This window comes from Eulemur rufifrons, chromosome 27, assembly GCF_041146395.1.
Source record: "Eulemur rufifrons isolate Redbay chromosome 27, OSU_ERuf_1, whole genome shotgun sequence".
Taxonomy (NCBI): domain Eukaryota; kingdom Metazoa; phylum Chordata; class Mammalia; order Primates; family Lemuridae; genus Eulemur; species Eulemur rufifrons.
The window spans coordinates 32,435,886-32,450,244 of NC_091009.1; positions in this window are offsets into that span (position 1 = coordinate 32,435,886).

Consider the following 14,359-nt stretch of genomic DNA (forward strand, 5'->3'; position numbering starts at 1 on the left):
TTCCTATGCAGTAGCAATGTCTGTTAATGTCTTGGTGAACTTTCTTCTAGGCTTTTCTCTATCCTTTGTTTATCATTCATTTACATAATATTTAGAGAATAAAATATATAAAGAAGAAATGAGAAAAAATTAATTAATACGCCCATATATATTTACATATATAGAGAGAGTGATTTTTATATTCAACAGAATAATCCCAAGGAAATGGAAATTTATGTACTATCTGCTATTCTTATAATGCCTCTCACCCAAATCAATAAATGTATCCATGAGTTGTTTGTTTTTCTACACGAGTGAGCTAGGGACAGGTATTATTATCTGCTTTTTTGCAACAAGTATCAGGAGTAGAACTTCATCCTATGATTCACATCTGAGAATTCTGTATTTCTGTCTAAATCATCTTTTTTTTGGTGGGGGATGGGGTGGGGTGTATATCAGAAAAAATGTAATTTCAACATTATCATTAGGCAGGGATGAAATATAAGACAAGTGCTGTAAGGCATCAAGAAAGCTCAGCCACTGTTGATGATTGGAAGATTGTCAGTAGAATTTCGCATAGTTTAATGCTTAAGGGATTTCAAATGAATATGTTAATTAATAGTTTTAATAAAGGTAATTCTATAGAAAAAGAAGGTGTTGAGATGGTACTGTATATGTTATCTTTGCTCTTATTTGATCTGCTAGATTTTGAATTCTGTTTTTAAAGAAAGTAAAAAAGACAATGTTTTTCCTGATAGGTTATAGTGCCAACCTATCGGAGGAAAATAATCCCTTTTAAATAAAACTGTTGTGGATAAAAATTCAAACTCAGTGAAAGGTGGGAAATTAAGTCTTCTGAGCCCTGAGTGAATTTCTTATATGTTTCAGGCTAGTGGAGATTTTCCAGTTGCTCATAGCTTTACTTATGAAATTTTAAACACCCCACATTAGTATGTTTTGCAGGTTCATCAGGAATATAGAGCACATCTACCCCTATCCTCTTTTGAGGGAAATATGCTTTCTCAGCTTAGGTAAACCATGCTTAAATTTTTAGTTAAATGAATCTTAAGAACTTGTCAATTTAATCTGAACCACAAACAGAGAGCTCATCTTCAGAATTGGAATTTTTCCAAACCCTTGACTTACAAGCAGCCAAATGTGGTGTGATTTCCCTGAAAACAAAATTTCTCACACCTTAAACAAATTAAATTATGGAATTGCTGGATAGTCTATGATAAAAATGTATAAACAATGCAAAGGAAATAAAACCTCTTGGGCCTATATTACTTTGATTCTCAACCACTTCAGTGCTACAAGATTATAATGGAATAACTCTTATTGAAAATTTGATGCGATATACTATAAATAATCTGTGGTTTTAAAATAAAAATAAAATTCAAAGTGAAAAGTGATTTAAGTTGTAGAATTATTTAAGCTCTACTCTAGGCATGTTTTAAAAAACCTGAATTTCTGGGTGGGGAAGGGAGGGATATATACCTACATGATGGGTGCAATGCGCACGACCTGGGGAACAGACACGTCTGGAGCTCTGGCTTGGGGGGAAAGGCGGAACAGGAGCAACGTATGTAACCTGAAATTCTGTATCCCCCATAACAAGATGAAATAAAAAAAAAAAACAAAAAAAAAAACCAAACCCGAATTTCTGAAATTATCTAATTATTACTTTGTAGCTATAGATACAGTTAAATTAACTCTGTAAAAGGATTTTCTTTAATTACATCTATTTTATTTTACATTAACAGTTAAGTAATAAATATTGGTTAAATGCTTGCTATGTGCAAGGGATTGTGACCAGTACTACAGGGTGGGCAAAATAAATAAAAATTATCCATGTAGGGAGCTTAAGGATTTGCTCAGCGGCGCAAGACATTCAAATAGGAAACTAACAAGACAAACAAGTTTACAGTGAAGCATTTAACAAGTAAACTTGTGATCCGTATAATAATTGTAATTAGTTAATAAAATATGGAAATTATTTACCTCTTTAATAAAGTTTTCTTATTTATTAAAAATAATTAAAACTTGATATATTTTATACCTAGGTATGGGTAGCAAAACTATATATAGATGTAGGTATAGGTGTGTGCGCGCATGTATGTACACATCTATGAACCTAGCATTGGAAAGGGATATGCAAACATAACATACATATGTGAGTATATCTATATCTATATGTGTATACATAGAATGCCAATGACCAAAAGGAGGAGTGAATCAGAAAGAAAACAACTGAAATCCTGGGGCATCTTCACTACAATTCAAGTGGACACGATGACCTCCGTGAAACTACAGCAGAAAGTTTAAGGGAAGAGGAAGCAGAAAGGGAACAACTGCATGCAGCAGAAAGCAGCCAGGTAAGAGAAGAAGGTTCGCATGAAACTGGAGTTTCCATCACAAGGTTACTACTCAAGGTGCGCATGATCAGAATCAGAAGTAGGGTACTAAAAAGTTCCTTGCTGATGTGCAGAGTGAATGCCCACAGCACAGAGTGAGAAGCAAAGGGTTGAAAGGGATGAGAGAGAAAAGAGAAGGGAAGGGCAAAGTCAAGAGATTAAAGCCAAGAAATATTTCTGACGAAAATAGTACAAAATGACTAATTGTGCATGAAATTTACAAAGAAAGTCCAGTCCTACTAACATATTTTGGCAAATAACTTATTCTTTAATTAAAAGTTTAAAGAAGAAAAGTACTTTCTATGTATCTAAGGAGAAAAAGAGGTAAAAATCAGGGGGATCCCAGTCTTATCTTCTATAATGTCAAAGATCAGAAGACAGGGCAATAGCATCCACAATTGTGAAGGAGAAAGGCTTTGACTCTCAAATTTCATACCCACACACGTAATTCATGTTTAAGTGCTCCAAAGTTCATCACTCTTGTGCCTATTTTGAAAAAAAAATTGCGTACATCTGTCACTAGTTAGATGAAGCAAAATCAAGAGTTTAAGGATGGGCTGGGAGTCATGGAACTGCCCGTAATCCCAGCCTTTCAGAGCCCAAGGCGGAGGGTTGTTTGGGGCCAGGAGTTGGAGACCAGCCTGAGCAACATAGTGAGACCTGCCTCCCTACAAAAAATAGAAAAAATTAGCTGGGCATGGTGGTGCCCTCCTGTAGCCTCAGCTACTCGGGAGGCTGAAGCAGGAGGATCGCTTAAGCCCTGGAGGTGAGTTGCAGTGAACCATGATGATGCCACAGCACTCTAGCCTGGGCAACAGAGTGAGACTCTGTCTCAAAAATAAAAAATAAAAAAGAGTTTAAGAGTTTAAGGGTGGAGACTTTGTGCTATAAAAGAACGAAGAATGGCAATGAATCTCAAAAACATTTGGATATAGAAATTAGAATAAGTACTTTAAAATTCTGGGAAAAAAGTTCAAGACCAATACAAATACAACTTTAAAGAAAGCCATACAATAGAAATATTATTTGATGGCAATAATCTGGCAACTGGTAGAGGTGTGAGATGAAGGGAAGGAAATGAGTCTGGTGATAAAAGCACATTAAAGGCTTATGTGAGGGAGATGAGAAAGTTGGAAAAAGTCAGGGAAGCATAAATATAGCAGCAAAAGCAAATGTTCTAGTAATCAAATATAGATGAATTAAAATTTCAAATTAAAAGACAAAACTTTTCAGATTAGGTTAAAACAAAAAATCCAAGAATATATTACGTATAAGCCTTGCAAAGAGGTTTCAATCAAAGGAGGAAAAAACTCAATTCATTACAAAAAGAAAGAGATGGCAATGAGAACCCAGGATTTATGAAAATACAAGACAAGTAGAATCAAGTATGACAAAGAAGATCAGCTTTTTGGGTGAAATATATGCTTCACAAGCATGATAAATTTTTAAGTTCAAAATATGGAAAAAATTAAATATAAGAAACATTATTTTTGAGGACTTTACTTTTCTCAGATTTAGATACATTGAGTAGACAAAACATAAATTGGAATAAAGAAAATTTGAAAGATATAATCATGTCCATTTAAAAAAATATGTGGAAAAGCTTGTTTTTTATAGTTGAAATTTAACCTTATTTCTCTTCTCACTTAAATCCATCTTTTATCCTTCATGCTTGAAAGCATTTTATGAATCACTCTGGGATGAAGAGCCTTCCCTGAGGAGTACCTGTACTCCTGTTTGAAGACCTCCATTGCAGAAGTTCACGGTAGGAACGTGAGCTCTACCTGGAGAGACATCTGGTTCTCCGGATGCCTTCTTGAAGGCTGCCAAGCATTGCATTGGGATTCGTTAGTGTTGCTTTTACTTTTGGTGGGTTTCATATATTAGAATGAAGGCCAGCTAAGGACTACTTATACTTTCTGCAAATTCCCTTGCCTTAGATTTGTAGCCGAAATATGGAAGGAAAAGTTTTTTTTCCCTCTTCTACAACTTTAAGGGAAGGCAAGAGATATTAAATCAACTTACTTATCAGTAGATCGATCTCAGCAGAAATAATATAAGAGGTTGCTAGAGACCATCTTAATCTGAAGCTCCCTTAACCCCAAATACCTTCCTGTTCAGAGCCTTGGTGCCTAAAGTTCTTCAAAAAAGAATGCATTGCCCTAGACTAGTAATCACTTTCTGAATCCATTTACTATTAATATATGTTGCCTTTCTCCAACAATGAAGGGATCGGGGTAAAAGAATCAAGGACATCTGGGTGTGAAGGAAGCGCTGAAAGAAGAGAGAAAATGTAGCTGGAGAGCCCAAGAGGGGAGGGGAGGCCAAACACAAAGAATCTGACTTCATGATTTTGCTTCAAACTAACTTTGAACTATTCCTTATAAACGAGAAAGCTCAGCGTTAGAGTCACATTTCCATCAGGGAGGGAAAAGCAGAGGGACAGAAACCGTCAATGGATTAAACAACCCGAGGAAATTTTGGACGTGACTTCCGATATCCGAGAACCAATTTCAGTTAAGCTCTTATGTCAACACATTTGAACAATTTTATATTTTAATACATTAGGGACTCTTATGTTTTACAGTGAGACCTTTGAAAGGGAACCGTATGGATTGTATTTAGAGACAAAAACAATTTGACGATTTCAGTTTAAGTGTTTTCCCTCTCAGCTGATTTGTCACCTGGTTAAAAGGTAGAAAAGCTCACGCCTGCCTGTAACCCTAACACTCCGGAGCCTGAGATGGGAGGATCAGGATCTATGGAGCTCAGGAGTCTGAGGCTGCAGTGAGCTGTGACGAAGCCACTGCACTCTAGCCTGGGTGACAGAGCTAGACTCTGCCTCAAAAAATAAAAAAAAGGCAGAAAAGTCAGTGCAAGTTGATGATCTTTAATAAGTTTTCTCTGAGGGGCACATTTTCACGTGTCCCTATTTTTTTCTTTTATAAATCCTGTTTTTTAAATGACACATAATAATTATACATATTTATGGGGTACATAGTGATTTTTCTTTTTTTTTTAAGAGACGGGGTCTTGCTTTGTTGCCCAGGCTGCATCATGATGTTTTGATACATACGATGTATAGTGATCAGATAAGGATAATCAGCATAGTCGTCATCTCAAACAGGTATCATTTCTTTGTGTTGGGAACATTTAATATCCTCCTTCTAGCCATCTGACCGATCATTTTTATTGCTTATAGAAAAAGGCTATGTCGTACGGCATATGCATACAAAGACACTACTTTGAAGGCAAGCACAGGTTCTCAACAGCTAAGCCTATGGTGAAATTTATTTTAATTCACAGGACAGTGAGTTGTGACCACAAATGACTATCAGGGATCCACATGTCTATAGGGATTCTTTTAAGTGAACTAGGTAACACATAAATTAATTTTTAGCTAGAGTATTAAAATCATAGGATTTTAGAAGTGTAAGGAAAGGTATCTTTTAGCATTATCAATATTTCTAATTTATATAAAGTAGAAATGAATATGCAGTTGTAAAATTACATCATCTATTGGCCAGCCTGATTTACTATTGACTATATTAGAATTAGAATATAATTGAATATGTATACAATTTAAAAATGGCCAAGTACATGGTGGGTTTTGGTGTCCTCGGTTTGAATTCTGGCTGTCCTTGCTTTGGAATTTTGACAAGTTACTTTACTTCTCTATGACTCGGTTTCTCTATCTGTAGAATGGGGAATAGTAGAAATACTTATCTCATAGTGAGGTTGTAAAGAGTAAATAATATCATGCAAATGAAGCATTTAGCATAGTATCTGACACTGTAAATATTCAACACACATCTAAGTAATTTTTACTTATATGAGAAAAATTTGAAACAAATTGCTTATTTTTTGAGGTAATTTGGAGCACGTACTCAAGTAAGATGAAGATATACTCAAACATTTCATCTTTTTGCTTGATGCCAAAGGTAAAGAAATATATATTATATTATGTCTAAATAAATGGGTCAGCATAAACTAGAGGCTCGGTTACGCTCAATGGACTGATACGTATTAACCTGATTATAGCAATGTAGTGGCTGTGCTGGAACAAGGCCAAGACTCACTGAGATAAAATTAAGTCTTACGGTGCCAGGCATTCAACTCATATTATATACAGTAATAAAACCTTACATTAATATCTAAAGGTTTTTTAAAAATTTAATATGAATCCATCTTTCTCTCGTTTTTTAAATATAAGCCGAGGAGAATATTATAATCGTTCTTCATAGAACATTACATTGTAAAGACTTTTTGTAAATGTCCACAGACGTCCTTAGATGAGAATGAATCTATTTGAATAAAACCAGCAATCTGAAGGTAATTAAAGTAGTTTTGTAAGGTGCAATAAACATCCATTGTTGGGTCTACAGAGCATTAGTTTATGCTATTGTGAAGAAGATGTCTTTTTAGTCCCTGAGCTGTTTTGAAAAATTTCAGAGGCCACAAGTCTGAAAAAAAACAAGGACAAGATAATGACTGAAGACACAATTAATCCTGGTGCCACGGCACAGCACACACTGTTACAACAGTCAAAGGAAAAGCCGGGCAGGGGTTATAGAAAGAGAAGTTAATGCATAGTCTTTAACAAAAATAAAAAGCCTAAACGTAGAGTGCTAAATGGAAGGAATGAACAATAGTTGAGGAACTAAAATAGCGTAAGACGAGACATTATGTTGTAAAGAGAGGGCAAATGAATTTAAAATGTTTGCAGAAAATATGAAATAAAATTTGCAATGTGTATGTGAAGACGAGATTGCATTTAGGTAAACACTTTTGTTTCTGTAAGGGTGACCTCAGCTGGTGGGTAGGCAAGATTTCCAAAGCCTGTGCCCAACGTCACACATTCCTGACGCGAAATTCTCGCCCACCGTGAGAAGGGGCTGAGCGTTTCAGCAGCTGCTGGTATAGACTGCGAAGGTCAACTTTTATCTGGCAGCAACTTCTTATTACTTTCAACTCTTTTGAAACTCCCTTCACGATGATCTGTGTTTATGATGATAAACATAAACAAGAATAAACAAGACTCTTCTGGGACTGACTCCTACTCGAAGGTCTCTAAATACGATACCTGATGTTGGAAGTTAAATCTCATCTTCTAACTATGAAACAGTCAACTTCTCTGCCCTGAAGCTGAAGGCTCAAGCAGAGAGATCCCAGTTGTCTCTGCTTCCTACTCCCTTTTCCCCCGCAAAACAGATTCAGTCAGCACTGGAAGGAAAAACTCATTTTTTATCTGTGGCTGTTTCACATAGAATTTTAAAATAAAACAATGGAGTATTAAGTCAGCCCCAGTGACCTCTTCCAGATTCCAGGGTGGGTATTTAATGTCTGTCATTTGAACCTACTGTAACTTCAGACAAGGAAGAAGCATCTTCTTGCCCCTGAAGTAAGTCGGGGTGACAACATGTGGTTGGAGCTGGGCTCGATTAAAACAATTCTCCAAGGGATATGAAATGGACACATTGTTCCAAGTCAAGTATCTGCCCCTGATTCTCACTAATTATGTGCAAAGTATTACACATAAGATACAATTGCACTGAGTCACATATCTTGGGGCACTTGTTCCCTGTTTACCCACAGGTCACAGAGGCATCCACTACTCCTTTTAGGCTGAGCATAGTAGTGAATTACGGAGCCACTAAAGAATCAGACGTTGTTCTCAAGGCAAACAAGGATGCCTCATCCAAAAGACCTTCCATTTGAAAATTCCGTCTGCATCATTCACTGAAATCCTTTTCATATATAATACTTACATTTTCTAAAATGAGTCTCTGTGGTTTCTCAGTTATAAGGAATTTATCATCAAAGCAGCAGTGAATCTGAGCTAAAGTTCTAACGTTTGGAATCTGGAATCCGGTTGCCAGATTTAGCAATAGACGAACAACCAACCAAATAGACAACAATAATAAACCAAGATGCCCAGTTAAATCTGAACATCATGTAAATAACGTTTTTTTTTTTTTGTTTGTGTGTGTAATGTACTATGGTGGGGATGTACTTATACTAAGAAATATTCACTGTTTATAAAAAATTCAGATTTAACCAGGCATCCTGTATGTTGCCTGGCAGCCCTACCTTGGACCCACCGTGGATAACAGTTAAGGAAGATTGTGTTTTATAGCTGAAGTCATTGGGGCCCAGTGGGGTGAAATAACTTTTCTTCAGTATCTCAATGAGTTGCTATGTTCAGTTATTTCACTGTGTGGCACTTCTCAGGCACGGCTGAGAGGAGTTGAGATTGTCAAGGGCATTTTCACATGCTCTTCTGATTCTCTCCAAGGAGGCATTTTCCCCTGATTTTTCTGTTTTTGCCATATCTTTTGTTAAAATACATATTCGGACAACTGCCAGTTGGAAAGGTTTTATTAATATTATATATATTTTTTCTGTGTGTATATTATTGACTTACTGGCTTATTTACTTCTCCCTCACAGAGTGAATCTATATTGGCGGAATTTTAGGCATCAATTCATGATAGGTGGGAGAAAAAATTGGGGGTTGGGATATGGATTCTTCAAACATTATTAGATTGGGCCAAATTCTGGTAGATCCTAAATATTAATCCCATAAACCCAACGCTGATGGCTGTACAAAAAGTCACTTGGGAAACTTAAGTGGTACAGATCAATAGCAGGTTGGCCAGCCTGAGCAAGAGCGAGACCCCATCTCTACTAAAAATAGAAAGAAATTATATGGACAGCTAAAAATATATATAGAAAAAATTAGCCGGGCATGGTGGCACATGCCTGTAGTCCCAGCTACTCGGGAGGCTGAGACAGGAGGATCGCTTGAGCTCAGGAGTTTGAGGTTGCTGTGAGCTAGGCTAACGCCACGGCACTCACTCTAGCCGGGGCAACACAGTGAGACTCTGTCTCAAAAAAAAAAAAAAAAAAAAAATAGCAGGTTGGTACCTCAATCCCATGCTCCCTAGTAACTTGGGATGGGGGACCCAGAATATATACTTTATCCTTGAAATTTTATTATAAAAAATTCAAATACTACAAAGTTGAAAGAATCCTAGAGTGAACACCCATATACCTACCGCCAGGAGTCTACAAGTAACATTTTGCTATGGTTACTTTGTCACATATCTACCCATCTTTCCATCCCTTTTTCCATCCATCAGTCCCCCTTATCTTTGATACATTTCAGCGTAGGTTAAAAACATCAGTACACTTCGCTCCTGAACACTTCAGCAGGTATAACATTAACTCGAACGCAATATTTATGTATGAGTTTTAAAGTAAAATTACATACAGTGAAAGGCACTTATCTTAAATGTACTATTTGGTACATTTTGATGACCATGTCTACCTGTGTAACCTACAGGCTACACAGATGATATCTGTGTAGGATACACAACATTATCATCACCCTAGGTACTTTCCTCATGGCTCATTCAAGAATAGAGAACTACTGCTTTCTTTTTCAGCATAGATTAGTTTTGCCTATTCTAGAGCTGCATAGAAATGGAATCACACACTCTGTCTCTTTCATGTGAGCCTTCTTTCACTCAGCCTAGAGCTTTTGAGATGTACCCATGTAGTGCGTATCAGTGGTTTGTTCCTTTTTATTGCTGAGTAGTATTTAACTTTATGAATATACCATCAAATGTTTAGCCATTCGCCTGTTGAAGAATGCCTGAGATGTTTCTAATTTCTGGCTGATATAAATAACGTCACTATGAATATTCTACTTTATATCTCAGAGGGGACGTGTTTTCCCCTCCCCCTCCCTCCACCCACTCCTTCCACCTCCCACCTCTGGAGTAAACTCTCAGAAGTGGAATCAACCAGGTTTGGAAAGCATTTTACCAGTTATGATATTTTGGAAAACACTGGTTATCATATTGACTACCTACCAGCTTTGTTCTAAGATAAAAATCTAGACTGATTTCGGTTTTTCTCTTGGCTCCTTTTCACTTTGCTCTCGGAGCCCACAGATCTAGATTCTGTCTAAAGTATCAGGACCAGTCTAGGACACTCTGGATCCCCGGAACTTGCTTAGAATAAGTCCGTATTCTTTTGTGGATGTGAGACACCTCTAGGAGGGTCTCTCTTATAGTCAAATGATACCATGAGAATGAATGTGTCATTGACTTACTTTTCTATTCACCGAGCATGTACTTAGCGGATGCTATATGCTATGCCTGGGAATGTACAGATGAATCAGGTTGGCTCCTGCTTTCAAAGACCTCATAGACTTGTGGAGAAACAGAGAGGACAAATGGCCATTTCAGTACAATGTGATAAATATTTTGGTAGAGGAAAGTGTAGGGTGTGGTGGGAGGTACCTTAAAAATGCACTCGACTGAAAGTAGAGGGCATCAAAAATAACTTTCCAGAGTATATGAAAACTAAATCGTGTTGTGATGGGCCCAGGAGCAGTTAAACAGGCAGGCAGGAGGGGAAGGTGTGGCTACTAGGAGGTGCTGGGAGAGATCGTGAGCAGCTTTAAAAGAAGCTAAAAGGTGACAGGTGAGGCGAGGGAGAAGATGGGAGGCAGATCATGCTTAGTTTTTAGATTAAGTCGAGAGAGAGGTTTATTCTACAGATGTAAAGCTTCTGTGCACCTTTATACGTACTTGTGAGAAATAGGTTGCAGACCACCAGTTATTTCTGTACCCATTTTGAAAAACTTAAAAGAGTCCCTGTTCCGAGCCTTAAGCACGTGTTCATTCTTCAAATAAGGTTCACAGCGAGCGTAAGGCGTCCACTTGGTGATGCCGGGTGAAAATTTCTCCACAACAACAACGAAGCAAGGGAGTCGGTATGAGGCCATATTCGAAGGGAAATTTCACCGTCTTTGCTAGAACTGGGTAACTGCTGACCTCAGCATCCTTAAATTAACCTCTCAGGAAATGCAAGATTTATAAGTTGTGGGCTTTTTTTTTTTTTTTCTTTTGAAAAAAGGTCTTAATAATTCAAAGAACTTTTTAATGATTTTAAAAGTGCATGTTAAGTACTTGATGGATTGGATCAATTCAGTCTTTGTAGTGCTGTGGGTTGACATCCTCCTCTCCACATATGGAAATTCGACAGATGTACAGAAATGCTGCACAGGACGGGATGTTTCTTTATGGCATTTCCTTGTGCATTTCATTGAGGAAGAGAAATGTGTATATGCACTTTATAGTGAGTCATTAACTATGAAAACAAGCTTATTCACAAACCTGCTTTGATCTGGATTGCCTGTGATTTATCTTTGCTGTCTTAGCATGCCCTGAATCCCTGATTGTTATTAACTTCCCAAATATTTACATCACTCCAGATAATCAATGCTTATCACAGTCAATACAGATGTTACAAGATCGTAGAAGAAAGATGGTGTCAGCATAATAACATTTTAATTATTACAGCATGTGTTTTCAACTGTATCTTTTGTTTACAGCATCAGCTAACAAAGCTACTGTGTATATCTAAGTCACAGAAAGTATTAAAATGACTGGACATGTAAATTATAGCTTTTCCCACCACAGACTTGAAGCAATAGTGTGCAACTGCTTGAAGGTACTAATGTTTGTTTAATTAATTTAAATCATGCTGGTAAGACTGTATTTTCACCTTCTGTTCCCCTGAGCGTGTACTCTCTGCAGGGTTACTTAGCTGTTATGTAAAACAAATTTGCTTGTGGATATTTTAATGATACAAACTATCTGATTTGAACTAACATATCAATTCTGTTAATGAATTCACGAGATAGGCCATTATGAGGGAAAATTAACTCTATTTTATTTGTTTGGAAAAATTCTGTTTGGTTTGTAATTTTGGTTTTCAAGCATTATGCAGCTCATTTTTGTCTCTGCTGAACATGAAACACTGGCAAGTGCTGAGACATCTGAGATACACGCTTGCCTGACTCCCTCCCGGATAGCTCACAGCCTCTCCTGCAGGGTTGAAAACTGCATTTTGGAGAACAAATGAGCAGGATCATGGGGCAACAATGTCTCGCCATCTCCCTTATAAATGGTGCAGCTCTTGTAAGACGTGTTCGCATTCACTCTGCTGCTTGAAAGAACACGTCAAGCTGTTGCACCAAAGGCAGCAACAGCATGAAAGTTATGGGGTGTGGAGGGTGCGGTACAAGAATCAACCACACCCACCTCCGTTAGCTCATCTTCACCTAAAAGCCAGATGCACAGGGAAAGACAGCGATGGGTACTAGTGGAAGGTCTGGCTTTTTTCTTCTGATTTTTATCATGAATGTTTGCTCTGATCCAGTAAAATGTCCTTGCCCCTTCCCAGGTGTGGGGCTGGGGACATTGCAAACTACATTTCGGTAAGTAAGAGATATATCAGGACTCTAACCAAACACTACAGGAAAGAGCTGGCGATAATCCAAACTCTGGTTATGACGGAAGGAGGCTTGTGGTGAGAGCTCACAATCTCCTTCTTTTGAATCCACTGAAGTAAGGGCTTATGGAAGGAGACCATGGCCACGTTAGTAAGCCGGGGTTCTGGTTTCTGTGCCTAGTGACTGCTTCTGCTGAGGCTTCGGAAAAGGGGCCATTTCCAGAAAGAGATTCTTATCACAGAGAAAGACTGCGAGGTGTGCTTTGCTTTCTAGGGCTCCACTCTCTCAACCAAACAAGTTCAAAGAGATTTTTCTTTTTTTAGTTCAAATACTAAATATGCTGGACCTCCTGACAAGGACTGGTGTGAGAAGACCTGCAGTCAGGGAAGAGCATCATACGAGGCCTCAATTTTAAAAACTATGTGGAAAACATAAATCGGTACTAGCTTCGTCCTCATGAGAAAATTCTAGTAATGTTACACTAGTGCAGGGAAGTCCGGGAAATGCTGAGAGGGCCACGAGGGCAGGTGGCAGCACCTTCCAGTCTTAAAAAGAGCCTGAGAATTTTATGCAACTCATGTCTTTGACCCAAAGTAAAACTAAATAGAACCTATTCTGGAAAAAATTGGTGTAGCATTTACTTAATCTAAAATAAAAAAAAAAAGAGCAAGCAAAAAAAAAAAAAAAAAAAGCAAAAATCTCCAAAGAAACAAAAATGCTTTCCACATTCTCCCCAGCAGGCCATTCTTAAATAGCATCATCCTAAAATAGCATCATCCTTAAAATAGCATCATCACTAAATTCCTTTGATTATCTTCACCAAATCTAGAGCATTGCATATTAATTTAATTTCTAAGAGTTTTGCCATCTGTTTAATCATTCGCTTATTCATTTACTCCTCATTTTTGAGCATCCACAAATGAACAAATAAATAATTAAGATAAAATGTGGGAAGTAAAATAAAAGAGAGAGGCATGAGATAGGATTTAGAATTAGAAACTGGGTATCTAAACCAGTTTGGAGCAGAAGTCCTCAAGGAAGGCTTCCTGGGGTTGGTTGGTTTTGCTGGAGGATAAAGAGGAGGAGAGAGAAGGCCACTTTGCGGGCATGGGCATATCTCAGAGTTGGGGCTCTTTCAACCACATCCATTTATGGTGATTTCTCTAAGACATAGAACTAAAATGTGCATAACATTTTAAAGACTATATACACATTAGAGTGAAAGGAGAAAGTTACGATTATGTGACAGAATTAAAATTTAAATATGGTTGGTAACTAAAAGTTTTTGGTACTAGTCGTTTTGTAGAACAACATTGCTGTATGCCATTTAAAATGTTACTCATTGCTTCTGTTTATATTAGAGAAGAAATGGTTCAACAATCAAAGGAATCTAAGGTGTGTGAGTCGATTGTTTAAAAAACAAATTCAGTCATGTAGAAATGCCCTGTTTTTCTTTAATATATATTTTAAACCAATTTATCAGGATTTACCAAATTTTTATTATTTTGTATTCTGTTAACTTGAAGTTTATACTACCTTAGGACTTGGGGCAATTTTAAAAAATGAGTAATAATGCTAACGATAAATTAACTGAAAATAATTTATTTTAATTAATTTAAAGTGATTACTATTCCGTTTATTAAAGTTCGATCCTTTAG